The sequence below is a fragment of the Ooceraea biroi genome, chromosome 2, assembly GCF_003672135.1.
Source record: "Ooceraea biroi isolate clonal line C1 chromosome 2, Obir_v5.4, whole genome shotgun sequence".
In the NCBI taxonomy this organism is placed as follows: Eukaryota; Metazoa; Arthropoda; class Insecta; order Hymenoptera; family Formicidae; genus Ooceraea; species Ooceraea biroi.
In genome coordinates, this window is record NC_039507.1 from 3,475,035 (window position 1) to 3,494,530 (window position 19,496).

The 19,496-nt window shown below is 45.9% G+C and overlaps 1 long non-coding RNA gene across 1 annotated transcript; it reads left to right on the forward strand.

Annotated features, from left to right (window-relative positions):
- The first annotated feature begins 3,823 nt into the window (after window positions 1-3,823).
- Window positions 3,824-8,199, forward strand: LOC105281747. Its single transcript, XR_894357.3, has 2 exons — window positions 3,824-5,898; window positions 6,974-8,199. It is a non-coding gene; the product is annotated as an uncharacterized LOC105281747 (long non-coding RNA).
- The last annotated feature ends 11,297 nt before the right edge of the window (window positions 8,200-19,496 follow it).

Genomic DNA, 19,496 nt, shown 5'->3' on the forward strand with positions numbered 1-19,496 from the left:
AATGCCGAAAACACGATCTGTCACGTCTTATAAATATTATATTTTAATGCATAAGTATCGACGATCTTTGCGTCAAAAAAAAAGAATAACCCTATGTATTATAAATGTAGTCCTTTTTTGATAATATCTTCAAATTACTGAAGTTCTTTTGAGTAGAAGACAATATATCTTAAAAGTTTCAGGTTCCATTAATGAAACTTTAATGATTCGCGCATCTTATTTTTCTCGTCAATAAATTATTGAAAATGTAATAGTACGCATATTAACGCATATCAAATTATTACGTCGCAGAATAATAATTTCTTGATGTTGAAAGTATTTAAGCAATGAAATTATTAATAATAAAGGTAATATGAACGCTTGTAACATTTAACATAAATTACATCTCGTCGTACTTATTAATTGATGGGGAAGTGGTGGCGTTTCATATAATATCGGTGCGTAACAATAATATAATTGTTTAGAATTACTTTTAGCGCATATGATTGATTTTGAGCTTGTTACGCACGGAATTGTTTAAGGTGAAGCACGGTAAAATACTACGGCGATTGACGGTTACACAATTTTTCGGTGCTTGATGATTCGGTCGGATATCATTATGACGGATAATTATTCTGTGACGACCGATATCGCTCTGGTCCGTCGAGTATCAGGTGCAAATGCGCGCTGCGTCGTTTGGCAAGTAATTAGTTTTTAATTCAATTACTGGCGCAATTGGTACACAATTTTGATTTTCGTTCATCCGACTGCGCCAAGTTTTCACAGGCAATCATTTTCGGACGATGATACACGAATCATCGTTCGGTCCACTGAGTACACGTCGGATGTGTATACGTGTGCATCGTACACGCGCGGATCGCGAAACGAAGGCGTAACAAATGCAAATCGAATCATGAGGAATTCCGCTTATATGATTTTGATATTCGATCGTTATTTACAAATATGCTCAATACTTAACGAAGCTCATTATTGATGACGATAAAACGTTTCACGAACATTACCGTGTAAGTTAGCATTTTCACGTTAATTACATGGTTTGCGCATAACATGCAAACAAGAGTACACCGTTCGTTTTCAGTCACTACGCGCTAAGCAACGAAATTTATTGGTTTTAATAATCGACATTTTTTTCTTGATTCCGCTCATCATTTTACGAGATTAGGCAATAATGACATTCTCCTTTATTTATAGCATTTAATATTATTTATCAATGCTTTATATCAATTACTTATTTAATTGCTGTTATTGATTATGAAACGAGGATCGTCCACGTAATTTGAATATTTTTTAAGAATCTTATATCTCGGAAAAGAAAGATAACAATATCATTTCCTGATCTTGAAACTAACGAAAGTCTGCATAGTCATCGCAAAATCAGGCGATCAAGAAATGTAGCATAAATTCACTTCTATCTCGCGTTTTGGCTTTCCTGAAATTGTGCAGCGTGCCAGCGTGAGGCTCCGCCTCGAGTGCAGAATCAACGATGCACCGGTCGGTCCACCTGTCTCTCAGGAAAAAGGGTGAGCGCACTTATTGGCAGGGCGAAGCTTTCTCGAACCGGTCGGCACCTGTTCCGCGCGCACTGCATCTATCGGTCTTTCGCTCATACTGGAGAGAGGAACAACGTAACGAGTGTAACGAGAGCGAGTGTACAATGGATAGAAATGATAATCATCTGAAAAAGAAGCGTCGTTAAACCCTCTTAAGTCGTTAAGTCTATCAGCGCATCGAGGTATCCATGTGAACACGAATGTCGTTAAAAAGTATTAAACGCCGGATTTGGACGACAAAGTCGTCGTCGAGGAAAGAAAAACTTAAAAAGATCGAGTAACAAGCGTCCTTGTTATCCGAACGAGGCGATTTGTGACTGGATGCGATAAAAAAATTTCGTTCAATGTACTGCCAAAGTGCACCACAACTACAAGCGGTAGTCAACTAAAGGCTGATCTCCGGGAGCGGGGGAGAGCGCTGCACGCACGAGCATCAAGACGAAGCGCGCGCGCGCGCGCGTGTCGGACGTTTATTAATATTTATACGTAAATAGAGATATCGAATCTCTCTCTGCCGTACGGGAATTGAGATATCAGACGAGCGTACACGTGGCGTGGCTGCGCGATCGACAATTGCGATCCAGCGGCTCTCTCGAGCGCGGCCGTTGCCACGATCGCGAGATAAAACGGAATCAGGTGCAAAAGACTAATCGGAGTTTACTCTCGTTCGTTGCTTATGAGAAGCGCGTGCATAATTCATCGTGTTGAAGGGCCCGAGACGGCGCGGATGAATTATTAATATCACCCGATATCGTTACGCGTCGTGATTAACGTTTGACGACACTAACGATTCATCTCCGCGCTCTCGCGAATGTAAACTATCGGAACAAACAAATCGTGATCCTTGTTGGTTTTTTTCCCTTCAATTTAAAAATGTCAAGATTACTGGCGAACGTAAGATTACAGGTAAACGTTTCTTGCATTCGGATCTATGATTCTTAGACATTAAGACGATGGCGACACCGGATTTGTTTAATATCATTGACATATCGATAATTGACGATAAAATCACAATTGCATCGATAAAATTACAGTTGCATCAATTAAAACTTGATCTTTCAATATGCACGCATAATGTTTTGGTGAATTACATATGGGTAGTATTTCTAAAGAATTAAAGTGCACATGTTTCTCGTATCGTTTGTCGTAGCAAATCTTTACGACGCAGTAACGGAAAGGTAGTTATCCACAATATTTCTTTTTCCATTCGTGGAGAGAAGGTTAATAAAATCCGAGTAGAATGCTGGCGATCTATTCGATTCTCTCGATACGTCATATACGTAAGAAATAAAATTTATTCCACAATATATAACTCTGTTCTGAGTCGAGACTTAGATAGAGATCTCGAGTAGCTAGCCCATTGCAATAACACTATTAAAATAAAGATCAAATAAAAGAATCTTGAGATTTATATTTGTAGAGAAGTGCATGAAACGTATACTACGAGATCTCGTCGAGGAAGATAGACGAGGTTGCACGCGATTGCAATCGTTCAAATTTTGATTTTATCATGGCTGGTGAATCATCGACGATCGGTCTCGACGATTCGATCGCGGGATATGTTTTATCGGGATACGGTTTGCCGCCAATATCCAATCGCGCGCATTTTTTCCGCATTCTACAACGCGACGCTGCCAACGACGCTGAGCGATTACGATACCCAAGAGGAGATCCATCCAACATCCCCTGTCGTTCGATATCTCTCGGCACGTGCCTGAACCATTCGCCACGTACGAACGCGCCGACCACCCCGCGACCCTCCTTTTCGCATCGGTAATCTGGGGCACATCGGGAAGCGTACGCACTTCCGTCAGACGTGCGTATTTTCCAATCCGTGATCCAGTGGGGTCAACTATCATCTTTTTTCTCGCCGGCGAACCTCCCTGCTGTTCACTCTCCCATTCGCCGAGGCCGACGGCTTTCCGCCCTCGGCGTCGAAATGCGCGCCACCCTCTGCGCCCCGTTCCTCGCACATCCTCCGAACACTCCGCCGGTGCAAAATGCACACGTGCAACCTGCCAGGCCGCCGGGACTGGCAGACCTGGTCGCAGTCAACCCACCGCAGGCAGGGGCACGTACACGCCCCCTACACGTCGCTTGGATCGGGGGTGGCTGTTGGCCTAAAGGGTAGAAGCACGCACCGCGAGTTACGTTGGGGTAGGCCTACCGGCTCGGCCTGCGTGGGCGTGAGTGACTCCACCCCACCGGTGGCTCATCCTTCTCAGGGGATGAAAAAAATAGAGAGACAGGGGAGACCCGCCGCGGCGCGAAGGGCCGTGCGGCGAAGGGTGGTAAAGCAGGTAGGTCAGGCTGTGCGAGGGCCAGCAGAAATAAGCCTAGTCGCGCGCGCCTGTGGTTGTTTGTGGCGCCCTAACGCACACACCAACCCTCCTTTCTCTTTCTCTCTCTATCTTCTTCTCCTCCTTCCTCTTTCTCGCCCTCTCGTCCGGTTTCCGGATTTTTCCTTCGGTACAAGTCGTCAACCCTCGCCGCCGAGCTGCGGTCATCCACCTGGGCGCCTGCTCGAAACTCGAAACGCGCAGTCACCGGTCTCATTGCTCTTAATGATCCTGACGGGGGTCGCCTCGTCGGCGCTGATGACCTCTATCGAGAACCAGGCAACACGCAATGTTGAGTCGCTATTAAAACTTAAAGAGTACCTGGATTTTCATCATCGGTTTGTTTCGAGCAAAGCGCATTAACTTGAAAAGATTTGCACAAGTTGTAAAATATGTAATGATAATAAGTAATGCTTTTCCATTAGTTCAAAAAATCTTTTTTAAAAATCAGTTTGCTGTGTATTTAGCTAATATATCACGGTATGATCAATTAGCTATATATTAATGTAATTTTCATTGTCTATACATTTATAATCATCATCGAATAATAGAATCTCGAAACTGTCAATTATAATTTATCTCAAAATGAATAGTTTTCAAATATTATTAAGACAGAACATTCTTGGAAAATAAAGACTCTCATTTTACTAATCATTGTACTCGTTGATATTCTCTGCAACACCTTGATTCATCAGTCACGTTCCATCGTGCACATTGAATTTCGCAGACGCCCTTGAATTTCGGTTGGTCTGCTGTTGGCGTTCCGGACGCGCATCGAGCGGCAGTTCTTATTTTACTCACGCCCCTGAATAAGGCCGCCGCAGAAAAGGAGAGGAGTCAAGCGAATTCGCGATGGCGTAGGTCGGACCCTCCTTGGCCTTGACGGTACCCTTGGATTTCGGTCGGTGTCCTTGGCACTGATGGCGGCCACTTGGGCCGGGTACCACTTTATTCCCTCCACCTTCTGCAGTGCGGGGCGCATTCTCCTTCCTCCTTCAACCTGCTCTCTTCCTGCGTCTCCTTCGCATCTCGCTCAACGCTTTGCCTTTCCCTTTCTCTCTCTCCCTTTTCTCCCTTCCTCTTTCTCTCTGCTTTATTTATTTATTCTTTTGGGCCGGCGGCCGCTCTTTGTCCCTTGGCACGCCGGCCGGTTGGCTGCTCGCTCGTCGTTGGACGTTGCTCCTTCGAATACTTCTGCTCTCGAAACAGCAACGTTCGACGACGTCCAGTCCAGGCGAGAGCACACACAGTGACCTACCACAACTAGGCAGGAGAGAGAAAGAAAGAGGGAGTACCTACCTGGCAGGTAGGTAGGTACACACCTCACTTCGGCGGGCCCGCAAACTTCGGGTACAGTCCCTGCCAGCATGAAACGACGAACCTTTCCATGGCGGGATTGGTCCCTCACTGAACCATCTTCCATTTTTAATCTTGTCCCTTTATCTCGAAGAAACAGTTTTTTAGAAGAGAAGCCCATGACATTTTATTAACACAGATATCCTAAAATCCCAAAAATGTGTATTTAGATTTATTTTTATCGAAAATTCAATTCAAGAATTACGTATATTATTTATTCGCAACAGTTTTCCATTTATTATATAAACGTTAATATCATTTCCATTAGATACCAAATCGATTCAAGGGATGTCTAAAAGACTTTTGAAAAAAATGTTTTAAGTTTTCAGACGATCTCTGGATGGCTTTCTTAAATACGTCTCTCCTAAAAGTATCCTTTTCGCGCCATTTTGAAAGGCAATTGTCCAAATACTGATGCTGACGGTAACAAAACGTCACAGGTATTTCAGAGAGTCAGAACTTCGAGAATAGCCAATGAAGCTAAGGGACGGAACGGGCAGATAGATGAAGCAAGAGCAACATGAAAAAGAACAAGAAAACCGCGCTCAACAGCCGCAGCAACGGAGGCAGCGAGCGGCAGCAGGCGGCAGCTGCACTCGCAGAGCCAATAACCTTGTTTCGAATCATCTTACTCACGTAACGTCGTTGCTATAGTGAGTCCAACTATATCCACTCCTTCTCAGACCTGACGCCCGCGGACTTCATAGACGCATTGCACGTCGCACACATATATGCACGTTTATATAGAGGGTGTCCTGGCGCAACCGATCACCTACGGATTCCAAGCAAGCTTGCGCTCAAATTTTCCGGAAGACAAGCTTCGCGGCGGAAAGCAATTAATCGAGGAATTTTCATCTCGAGACGGCCCACGTGCAGAACATCAAATTATATATATAATATGTATCGCTTAGCTCAAAAGAAGATTGTTAAAAACTTTAACGCGATATTAATTTCGTAAATAATAATAAATAATAATAATAATAAAGTCGACGATTACGGTCCATTAAGCTCTCGACCGGGAAGGATCAATTCACCCGAGGATTCGTGAGCGGGGGAAAGGGTGGTAACGACGGACCACCCCGTATACATACTCGCGTTACGGAATTCACGTAACGCGATACTAATACCATCCCCGCAAATCCGCGGTCGCGACGTTGACGCGCCGAAATATATGCGATATGCGTGTACGTGCACATGTGTGTGCGTGAACGCGCACTTGTGGCAGTTGCCGAAGCCGTCGATCGGTGTGTGTTAATTTCATCGCCGGTTTGCCGGTAGCCACGGTAACGATTACTTACCACGTGTACGCGTACATGGGCCCGTGCGCGCGGCGGATACGCGAGTAGCGTGTGCTTCGATCGATCGGGCCTCCTCTCGATTTGTATAACGCGCAACATATGCGATTCTCGCCGGTGATATACTCCGCGCAATAGTACGGCCGACAGCATTAACGCGCGGGCTCAGGCCAAATTCGTTTCCAGGTACAGGGGGTTGGTTGGAGCGGGCGCAACTTGACCCTTTGCGGTTCTGCATCGCGATGGACACGGCACGCAGTTTATATGTTATATAGGTATATTCCCGGATATTCCAAACAGCGATTAATCAGTTTGCAAACCGCATTGTTCGGAAAACACGTCTTCTCCATTGAATTCATTGCATCTCGTTATTATTCGTCAACATTTCGATTATTATTCGATTAATTAATAACGTCTTTTCTGAAAAATGCAGGTTCAACCCCAGAGGGCCGCTCGCAGGGCGGCAGGCGCCGCCCACGTTTCTATCACGAGCGTTCGAGTGCTGCTTGAGTGATGCTGCGATAACGGCAGATTGTTTAGATATACAGTAGAAGATAATGAAGAACACGGAATTAATTGGACATACGTATGAAACGAGGAACAATCCACCTTTGAGATCCGAGAACGCCGTCTTCGCCGAACGGGATAATGAACACGTGTTTTTTGTTTCTTTTCGATTCACCGATGGTGCTGTGTGCGGATACAAACGTTACGAACGGCGCAAACACAATCGGCGGATCCATCGGTGAATTTAACGACGCACACGTACGCAGGCACACGTACGCGGGCGCGTGCACCTTTCCATGCGCGTTCCAACCTGCCGCTCTTAATTCGAACTCACGCTTCGACTGTTCCGCGTAATGGCGAGCGTATTTCGCGTAGGCATGTAACAACGGAAATTCGCGATAAACGCGTCGGTTTTCTGAGAAGTCGGCCTACGGCCATTGTCAAGAGGATCTGCGTGCGGCGTCGCTCAAAATGTTATTAAGGCGCTGCAGATAACAGCCCAGGCGCGGATACGAGCCCGTGGAAGTAACAACCAAAACACACGCGAAATCCCTCGCGCATGACGGGACATCGCTCGGACTCGCTCGACTGTCGAAGTGCGCTGGATGCCGAGGCGGAATGACTGAATTCAAGGTGAAGCGCGTTCATTATTCCGCCGTGTACCGTACGTGCAAACAGTCCAGATATATTTATTTCATTGAAAAAAGCAGCATTTGGCCCCCTCCTATCCTCTTCCTTCCGTCTCGCTCCCCTGCAGTGGCAGGATTTTTGAATTGACAGGCGCAAGACGTACTAGCGGGTGCCCGCGCGACGCGAAACGCATTTGCGTTTTGTTTGATTTTAGTTGTCTGACGCCAGCACGCTCGCGGAATATCCCGTTTGCTCGGATGAGCGTAATTTCGTAATTATTTTTTAACGGATCTGATGTTAGCAAAGTAGATTTAATAATTCTATGTTGTACGGTACTGCAGTAATGTTTTTAGCCTGGAGAAGTTGTACGTTAAGGTGCTATTAACTTGGAACTGTAGTGATCGCGTCAAGCTTCGCCTTGCGCATGAATGGGAAAGTTATGTGTGATGATTATTTAGCTGCACTGTACGTCACAGAGTTATATATTGTAAATCTATTACGATTAAATTATTTTAAGTTTAAGGATTAAATTGTTTTATTTATTCCATACACGTGACGTTTCGCAACTAGGAAGCACATGGAAAGAAATTACGTAGCTGATATTTCCTGTATAATTTGTTATTATTCCTTTATAATAAGTCTCTAATTATAAATGAATTGTTTGGGCAATGTTGTATGATTCCTCGACGATTTAATGCGAATTTTTGCTATTCAATTTGAGCTCCGATTCTCCCATGACGACGACGACGACGATGACGACGACGACACGAAATAGCAGCCGGAAAAGGGGAACGTCGTGTAGGAATACTTTTCCTCGCGCCGTTTTCTAAGAAGGTTATTTTTAAACCCACGAACGTTTCGCTATTCCCCCGACGTGCCCCGCGGGTCTTTCATCCTTCAACGCGGCCCGCGTGGACCCTCGTGAATCGAGGGACACGTGATGGGGAGGGAAGGGAAAAGAGAGAATCAGGGAGTTCGAGCCGTGCTCGGTTAGGAAGGTTAGGGGAATAGGAGAAAGAAGAAGGAAGGGCAGGAGGTGCGGTGGATCGACGTGGAAGGATGGAGGAAACGAGGGAGAAGACGCGCAGCGGTGGCGGCGGCGGTAGCGGGGCGGGAGGGTGAAGGGGGGTCCAAGGAGTACGGGAGGGGCAACGCAAAACCGCGTTGCCGCAGGTTCGGGTTCGGCAAGTTGGCTTTCGTTGGCAATCGCGCTCGTTCGGCGCGTGAAGGTCGGGATCAATGGCCGTAGGACCCTCCTGGATACGGGAGGGGCGGTGGGGCCGACGAGGTGGAGGGCGGGGAGGGCCCATCGCGCTCCGTCGTCGGGCCCCGACCTGGTGGGAGAACCGCCGCTGCCGCCGGAGTCTCAAGTTGGGTACCAAAAGAGGAGAAATTGAGTTGGCGCACCGGTACCCTCCCCGCGTCTTGCTTCTCTCTCACTCTCTCTTTCCCTTTCTCTCTCCCTGTTTCTTTCTTTCTTTCTCGTCCTCTTTCTCTCTCCTGTCTCCTGCACTTCTTGCCGAAGGAGAAACGGAGAATACTTTAGACGCGCACGAGTGAAGAAGACGGAGGGCGGCGCAAGAGAGTTCGTTCGTCCCTCTGGAAGGTTCCTCGTCTCGTTCATTTATCGTTTCGTCGGAGAAAACCAGAGGAACGCGGCTGAAATATTTGTGGCATGATTTTATCTTAGAATTTTGCGCTTAACTTGACACGAAAATGTAGTAGCGCGCGCTCTTCCTTCCTTTCTTTCCCCTTTTTCTACTTTATAAAAGTATCCATTTTTTTATATAAGATATTCTTGCAGACGCTCAAATTTCAAGTTTCGTTAAATTCTTTGTCGCAATTTATTCATTCTTTCCAAAACTATATCTATCAGGAAAAATTAAAGTTCTTTATTTTGATATATTTTAGAAAAGCGATTTAATATGAGATATTAAAGAATATCTAGCTTAAAAAATAACATTAAACTATCCTGACTTTATATCATGTTTTATATTATGTATGTTTTTCTGAGTAGTTTATTCAGTGATATGCATTTCTCTCCTGTTTTAATACTTTTCCCTTTCGTTTGTTGCAATACGTAGGACAAACGGCGATTTTCTCCGTTGAACGCCGACACGTATCGAGCCGGCTGTGACTATCCTTCTTCCTTTCATCTCCACCTCTTGCTCGCGCCTTCCTGGTACCAAGAAGCGAACGGCGGACCACCGGAAGAGGGGCCACCGTGAGAAAAGTGAAAGAAAGGGAATCGGCCGGTTGGTTCGCTGCCGTCCGCTGTTGTCGATTCCGCGCTTAAGGGGAAATGTCGCTGATAATGGTTCTAGTTTTGGACGAGCGAAACGAGGTGTCACAAGAAGAGGCAAGCGAACGACGGCAGACGACGATGACCGACGGCGTCGGTCCTATTGAATGACCGATCAATCTGTGGAATGTCCAGTGGAATACGAGATAATCGACATTTCACGGGATTAAGAATTTATTAAAACGCTTCGTGCTACGTCAGATTGATCGCGCTGCTTACAAATTTCTCGCGCAAATCCAGAGATGTTTTGTCTTTCTCTACAAGCGCAATGTATAATAAAATTACGCAATATAAAATCATGTACTATTCCCTGTGTTACCGGGTTACAGCGAAAATTAATTAAATGAAATACGTTGATTAATTCCGGCGACTGCGAGATTAAGATCCCAAGCTGTTCGGAGAGTTTTATTTTTTTTTGCTAGCTAGTAGGTAGAAAAAGACACGATGTTTCATTATCCGGCGTACTTTGCAACTTTCGTCGACGTTTTAGTCGCCGCAAAGAATTCTAGGAAAACTAGGAAAGAAGTTGCAAGAGAAAGACGCAGCGCGAACGGATGTGTCGGGAGCCATAATAAATAGTGGTGGCCATCCCAAAATGCCTCGGGCCGTTATGCCTTCTTCTCTTCCTCCTCCTTCGTCTCCTTCTCATCCTCTCCCTCCTCCTACCGCCGCTCAAAGAACTAGGCACTCCTCTTTCTACCTGGCTCCCACTCCGCCCGACCTCTATCCACTATTCCACTACGACCGCCTGAGACCTTCTGCATCCTATGTCGTCCTAGTAACGTTTCTATTTCTACCTCCATTACTGTCATTCTCCTTCTTGTATCAAGCGCGTCTATATTTCATGACTGGTCGCGTTTTACAGCTTCTTACTTCTTCGTCCGTATATGCATATATAGCGTATGCATATCGTGTCATTTCCGATGCGAATTTATTCCGCTTCGTCCGTGAAAGTGAAGTCCGAGGTCCGAGCCTCCGAATAATCGTCATGGCTTCTAGGATCGCTGGCATTGGCCCGTCGCGTTTTTACCAAACTCGTTTTAGAGTTCGGGAGGAGGCGCCAAGTCCCCCGTGTTTAGGAAGAAGGCCCGGTTATATGGCGAACTTATTCGGCAGCATGGCCGAATTTCGACGGATGTAGACGCCATAGCGTAACAAACGTGCATGCTATTATATATATTTTTTATGTATTTTGTAATTTTATATCTTATAAACTGCGTGATGTTAGTATTACGTGCATCGAAAAATTCAATTGTGATATAACGCAATGTTTAATATTAGAAAATGGCGTGTGTCAGTATTACTTCTATGGTGCTCGCGGCGTTCATTCGAATGTTGCGCTCGCAAAAACGAATTTCGCCAGTTAGGTCGAGCAATCAATCTGAGATGTCGATTCCGCGGACTGCTCTCCCCTCTGCTTTCCGGTCCACTTTCGTCCGCGTATGGCTCGCGGTGATCCACTCACCGACTTCGGCGCGCATTCCCGACCGGCTCGGTTCTCGGCCCGGCGAGATGAGAAGGTTGGTAAGACTCCTCTGCGGCTCGGGGCCGGGGACGAATTTGGGGACGAGTCGTACACGACGAGAAAGAGAAAGAGAGAGAGAGAGAGAGAGGTCGCGTGTGGGTCGCTCAGCAAGAGCTGCGGCGGAGGGCGAAGAGGGCACCGGGCATGGAAGCGGAGAGAGCCCGCGTGAGCGTAGGTCGTGTCTCGCAAGGTTCGGTGGCGGCGCGGAGGGACGGCTCTCTTCGCCGACCTATCCTAAATTCCAGCCGGTCCCCTCGTGGTATCAACACCCTCCCGCTCCAGCTTCCCGTTTCGCCACGCAACCGTCTCTCCCGACCCCTCTACCGGCTTGACGTGGCGGCCCTGCGTCAGCTGCGGTAGGCCTGCTTCTCCTTCTGCGGCGAGAGAGCTCGTTTATTCCACGGAGCACGCATTGTACACGGGTCCTTGCCTTCTTCTCCTCCTGCTCCTCCTGCTCTTTCGTACGCGAAATCGAGTACGTCCTACTCTCTCTTTCCCTTCCTCTTGTTCTCCTTCTCTCTCGCTCCCTCCTCGCCTCTTTTCATGCAGCAGCAGCAGCAGCAGTAGCTACTGCTATCTAGAACTCGCTCCCTGTTCGCATATGTGAATCGGAAAGTCTCGATCCTTCTGAACGTAAAGTTTTCGATCATCTGCTCTAAGAAGTCTGCCACGATTTTGCAACGTATTCCAACTATTTTTCAACGCGCTCACGCTGCAGATATCGTACGAAGTAACCGAGAGCTATCGATCTTAATTTTAATGATTTGATTTTTAAATCTGCTGGTGAATATTCTTCAATTTGTTCTCTTTTTTCAAAGAGAACGTTAAAAGTTACTTGTTTGTAACTTTTTTACCACTTTGCGTTCAGTACGCTGATTAATGCAATCTTTGCTTAAAAGCCTCCTCTTTATTCTTCTCTAGTACAATTTTCTGTATTTTCTCGACGTCGTTTTTTGCGGCGTGCGTGCATGCGTGTGTGCATCTGTCGTTTCAGCGCGGTAAGATGTGCTTGCATCGGGCGGGTGATTTCGCGTGCCGAGAGCGCGAGCAGTTTTAGCCCATTTCCGTGCGGCACGAAGCTGCCAGTAGCGTTTTTATTCGACGGACAACGGACGGCAAATAATTGCGCGAAATAATTGGTCGGATTACAATAATGGGTCACTCCAAACGACAGCGCGTGATGATGGCTGCTGAACCGCTATTTGGTCAACAAGTTCCTTTCGGAGCTGCTTCATTTAGGGAATACTTCTCATTTAGGGAATAATCGTTATTCCTGATGACGTGTTATCAAACGAGAAAATAATTTTGCCAACGTATGAAATTTCACGTTTTGGCAAAACGCAAGCAGGAAAAATATGAATAGATTGAATAATAGGTTTGTTGAATAGCATTAAATAATATCGCAAAACGAGAGAAATTTTTTGGAAACACTTTTGGAACGGACTTATTTCTCGAGAAAAACAACCCCTCGTTCATTCCTCCCCGCATCTCCCAGATCAGGGTTAATAATTCGCTTCTCGACCGTTACAAAGAGATTCATTCCACTGTAAAGGCAACACTTCAGGATACACTTTACAGTCGACAGTAAACTTTGTAGCATCCTCCGCAGGCGCTCGCGCGTTCGCACACCGACGCAAACGTAACAGGTTCGTTAATTATATTCCACGAGCTTCGGGCCGTAACTCGTTCCTTGTTCAGCCGCACCTCCCGAACTTCGCCAAACGACCGTTTCACTGGCGAGCTATAAAAATTCGCGCGCAACCTCAATGACTGGCGCCATTTCAATAAATACGTTTCCTTTATCGGGCTTGATGCGTGCAACACAGTTTTTTTTTCTTTTTTTTTAAACGATTGTACATCCCGAGCATCCGCGAGCTGTCACAATCGAGCGGGCGGGCGCGCGCTTCTCGTGTCCGTCCGGCCAAAAAATCCATTTCTCCCCGTATTACACGCGGACATGTAGCTGGCAGTGCCGCGACGGAAAATCACGAAAAAAAAGGGGCGAATTGATCGTCGCAACCGGCACGTCCATTACGCTTTATTATACGACCGGGCCCTCCTCTCTGTGCGATCCACTCTTCGTGGTTTCCCGTCGATTGGGGATCTCTCCATAGCCCTCTCTTTCTCTCTCTTTCTCTCCCTTTCTTTCTCTGTCTCGACGAATATACTGGCCGGATCGGAGATACGAATAGGTAGAGGAGGCATAATGAAGGAGAGACATGAAAGGATGGAAAAAGACGGAGAAGGAAGGAAGAGAGAGAAATCGTAGCGAGGGAAGGAGACGCGGAAGAGAGAAAGAGGCTTGAAATGGTAATCACGAAAAAAGGCAACGAATTATTTCCATCGACCCTACGGTCGAACGCATGCAGGCACGCGTACGCGCCGCACGCATGCACGCACGCAGACATACGCGCACGCAGAATTGCGCTCTCACGTACGCGGTTATGTGTGCGCGTTACGTTTCATCGTGGCGGCACCCCTAACGGGTGGCTTACGGCCGTCAAAGGGATGCGCGTGTGGCTATGTGCATAATACCGTGCATCGACGTATGCACGTCTATCCGTGGATGCGTCGAAGAGCGCGTTGGCTGCGGGAGCATGAAACCCCGTGCGCGCGCGGGCGCGTATGTGTGTGCGTCATCTTCGACGTGGCGTGAACGACGATGGCAGTACAACGACCCGCGTCGCGGATCGAAATTGCTAGGTCGCAGCGATAATCGGCTCGATCTCTCGAGGCATTTGCACGCGGACGCGCCAAAATCGCCTTGTATTCCCAATCGGATTCGAAGATTCGGAGAAATCGCGTGCTGAAACGCGAAGTATGTATGTGCTATGTGGAATCCTCGCTTCGTTGATGTTTAGCCGAGCTCTGAAAAATTTCAGTTTCTTGGAGCACAGACATTGGTAAGTATGGAAGCAAAAACGAAGAATTAACATATATTTGATTGTCGAAACTGATATTACACGATCAAACGGTTTAAAAATTCTTAAGTATTTAAAGTTTTTCTACTCAAATGATTCTGTAATACGAGTATATTGTATAATTGACAAGTGTTTGGCTTTATTTATACATAATAGCGAGTGTTTAAAATTTGAAAAGACAATGATATTGTTTACTATGTATCATAATTTACATGTAAAATAACATGTTGAGTATGCCACATGTGAATTATCTTGGCAAACACGTATGCCATCGCTTTCTTCTAATCGTGCAAGCAATCTGGCGCAAGGCAATTATACGTGGTTATACGTGCAAACTTTAATCGTCGTTGTTATTTAAGATTCGTCATCGTAACTTGTCTCGCGCGCATTTCTGTTGGATAATTTTTCAACCGCTAATTCCTTTTTTTTAATCTAAATACCTGTGTTCATCGCCGTGGGTATGAAGAGCCAAGTTTTGCAGGTAGACGGCCGAAGGGAGGGGAAAATTATCGCCGTTGTATCGGGGCTACATCTACCACGTTAACAAAATGTTTAGCGCCGTGGCAATAATTCTCTCGCTGCTCTCATTGAGATATCACTAATATTATGCAACGATTATGGAAATTCTAAGATTTGCGTACGTTGCGTACACTGCGTATTTAATTGCAGATTAACACTTGCTGTTTATGTATTAACGTCCTGATAACGACGATAATAAAATTAACAATTTAAACCGCGACACTGATTACTATTAAACAAAGATTGCCGCGATACAATTTGTAATGCGAACTTTGAAGTCTTCGCATATTATCGCGGATAATGTAGTACACTGGTCGGCATTAGGAATAATTATGTTCCACATGGAAGCTATTTGCAATAATTATTCGATTATTCTCTATCTCTACCTCTCTGTCTCTTTCAATATGTTTAATCATTGAAGAAATTCGTACCATGCAATTTTCTACATATTATAATTTCTAAAAACGCCTTAAAGAGATTTTTGAACATTCAATACTAAACAAAAATGTAATTATTAATAAAAAATTTACATAAAAATTGATGCAAAAAATTGATAGTAATAAAATTATACATACATATCATGTATGTCATGTTGTTGGAAAAATTCCTTGTAATTTATTCGGAGCGAATTCTTTACAGTTAATCCAAGGTTTCTGTCGTCGAGCTATTTCATTCTATACATACAGTGTTCAACAGCAGCATGCAGCATTAAAAAAAGCTTTTTGATCCGTAAACTAACTAAACCGGTAACTGATGAAAATATGGAATGCGTCGATTCCCCTAGCCCTTCACCGTGAATTGAATTTTCCATTCCGCGGCACGCCGAGTCGTCGATAGCATCTTAAATGCGAACTCGCCGGCTCCAGCTAACAGCTAATTTCAAGCAGCCTGTTTACTTCGTCGTTTATTCATTCATACCGGTACCACGGACCGGGGGCTGCACGGGTTGCCCCTTTTCGTGTCGCTTTCCCGCTTGTCCCGTCCCTCACGACGCTATTTCCACAGCTTCGCCCCTTTTTCGAAGGTACCCACGAAGGGTCCGTCTGCACGCACGTTTTACGCGTTATGAGTAAGGCTACGTACACAACAGACCACTTAAGAGACTCTCTCACGCATCAAGAATCAGATTGAGTCGAAATGAACGAAAGAAAATCGATCGATAAATTCGGGATTTTTGATTGTTCATTGACGTTCGGTCATATCGGTATGATAAATCATTAAACCTCGATTACACCTGCGACTAACCACAAGCACGAATTGTTTGTTTGCTCGAATTGGCGCATGAACCGTAAACAAGGGCAATCATGGGAAAAGAATCCGATTAGTGTGCTATGCAATAATAAAAGATCGATATAGGGATAATATATAATCACACGCGCGCGCGTTTGACAAGATATCATTGTGTATTGTCGCCATATTATTCGAGATTTTACGCACACGTGTTACCGAGTATTCTCGCTGAAGCGTGAATTAATGGTAGGTGCGAATGTATATCACGAGAAAGTTACACACGCTTGCGGCTAGTACAACTGCAAGAGCGTTATAAATGCGACGACTGATAAGAAATTATGTTCTCCCCGATATGAATCATCCGCGCTTCGTTCATCTTCTTCCGCGTATCGCAAACTGAGCTATCCATAATAGGAGTTCCATCAAGATGTTCATCGATATGCGAAATTCACACGGACAAGATTAGTTACAAGAACTAGTACGGTATTAAACTTAAAAACACAAGGAAAAAATTAATATGCAATTCAGTGGATGCTGATATGTATTTATTTTAATATTAATATTAAATACAAGAAGAATACGAGAAAGTGTAACTCGACATATTTCATTCCTCCCAGACGTTACGCTGCTTCGTACCCCTCTCTCACGCATCCCACGTATAAAACTAACATTATGTAAAATCTCACGCATCCCGGGCGCAGGTAACGACCGTCCTTAATCGCGGTATGCAACCGTAATAGGACGCGCGGATCCGCCCCAGTTCCCGAGCCCCGCGACGCGCTCGGGAACGCCAAGTGACGTCGCCAATGTCGTCGTCATCGTCGTCGTCGTCGTCGTCGTCGTCGTCGCCGTTACAGCAGTACCGAGGCACATCCTTAAGTATCCGTAACCCCGATAATCGAGTCGTAACCGCTGACGGACAACTCCGATAGCAGCGGGTCGTGGCGGGTTGGCGCGGCGCCGCGCGTCCCGCTCGCGGGGCTCGTAAAGTCGTGATCGTTGCGCAACGTGGTTACGAGCGCGTACGTATATACGTATGTACAAGTGCAACGCGCGCGCGCGCGGCGTGTTAAGCGTGCGTGCACATTCCGCGCGCGACGACAGCGGCAGCGGTGGCGGGGGCGGCGCGCGGTACCGCGGATTCAGTTATAATCTCCGGAGGACTCGCGCGTGGAGGAGTCGCGCCGAATAAAATCTCGAGGTCGCCGTCATCTCCGTAACGGTGCCTTCCGTCGCCTCTTCGGCGCGGGAGCGCGCGCTCACTCGTGATCTCCCGCCACGCGCGCGTACACGGGAGTTACATTAGCCTCGGGCCCCGAGATAGCGATACCGTGTAAAGTCGCGCCGCGACGAAGCCGCGCCGGGAGCGCGAGGTCCAGCCTTACTTTCCGGATATCGCGGTGTACCGGACCGTATGTCGAAGGTCTTCCAGCTAATGCGGTAATCGGCTTACTGTTTGCCCGAGCTTGAGCCTCAACCCGCCCACCTCGCCGATCGGTCGACGCTGTCCCTCGCGATCTCACGAACGCTTCTGATCTCTGGCCCGAGAGGCATCATTCGGATTCATTTTCATGTCCTCGGACGGAGACATTGAGCAACGATGTTAATTACACGCGACGTACCGCGTTTCACACTTGAAAGTATAATGACGTAATGATGTAATGTCTCTGTAATCGAAGTGCCTAGATGCAAGACAAACGCACGAGATCCCGCGGGACGATTACCGCGTATCGGAGGTCTTGAGAAGAACCTAAATGCCGAGAATATTGAATTTGACATTTTCAAGCCATCGACATTTAAAGTCTCTATTAAGAACCCCTTCGAGGAAGATTTATTCAATTATGTCGGATTCTTCTGTGTGATTCTTAACACACACTTTCCGCAGAAAGCGTTTAAATCACCCAAAACAAAATATCTCCATATTCGTGGATCTATTCGTACAGTTTTAAGATTCATTCATTCGTGCCAGTTTTGCAAAGCGCCTTACTAAGAGGCTCGACGCGACGAACGTCAGAAAAACGCATCGTCGAAACGCGGTTTCTTCTCGGCATTTTTGTCTCGGTACCTGTCGCTATCGACAGATACCTCGCGCGCATCATTCGTCGGGGCATTTGTGCGGAACGAGACAATTCACGTGGAAGCGAATTCTACGACGGACACGGTCGAGCATTAGAAGGAATGCGACGTCTCACCGGCCGGTGTACGGAGCTCGATCGAAATCACGGCGTATCATCGAGCGGCTGTCACGATGATACTTACAATTGGTCGGCTGGTTTTCCTGTCTTCCGCCTTTTTATTTTTATACGCCCGTTAAGTTTCGTTCGTAGCAATACACGACGTTCAATGCACGATGCATCGACCGATTAGTGTCAACAAGCACATCGATCGAAATAGATAATTCGATATATGATGCTATTAAAATGTTATTTCGAAATACGGTATACATCTCTATCGCCCGTGGGCAAGTTTATGTACAATAAATCGCGGATTAGTGCGGTTCGGTACACCCGCCGCAATTGTAAATCATTGGTGCATTACTGCAAAATTGTTATTATCGTTTAGTTTCTTGCGTAAACTGTATGCACTAATTTCAGTTGCAGCGATGCGCGATTAATAATCCGTAAGTGAACAGCGTGTTATAATGGTGTAAAACGCGATCTGTTATTCCTGTTTTCTAACAGTGCGCCGCACTTGATTGACAATGTAATTTAGTAATCGCGATCGTACGGCACTTACTGTTATATTCATTTTTCTGAGAATGTTCGCGGTTCAACGCAATAGTTTTTTTTGAAATGCCTATTTTAACCAACAACCGTGCATCGGCCAAACATTGAAACGTCACATTATCTATCATAGTTGCGTACGATTATTAAATTAATCGCATTACCGTTCGGCTGAATTACGGTGCACGCCGATGAATCCGCAGCCATTTACAAATTCATCTGCAAATTACCGTTGTAACGCTTCGCCAAATAATCATTAAAGCACCATGATAAAATTGAGTAAAGATTCGCGTTTCCTCTTGAATGAGAAGCTTACCAAATCTTCAACTTCTTTACTCTTTTTTTTTTAAAGTAAAATCTTTAAATAAATATTTCTATCTTAATTACAAATTCAGCAAATTTCATGATTCGCACAACGTAATTTTTGCTCAACAAGGTTCCTCTTATTAGAGAAAACACACGAAATGTTACCTTGTCTTAGATTTGTATTTATAAACCGCATTTAACACCAAACGCAAGCCTTCGATCCCGAGTACGTCGTTTATCTGATACGAAAACCGTGTACAAATATTATCTCGGCGATCAAGAATCGCATCGTG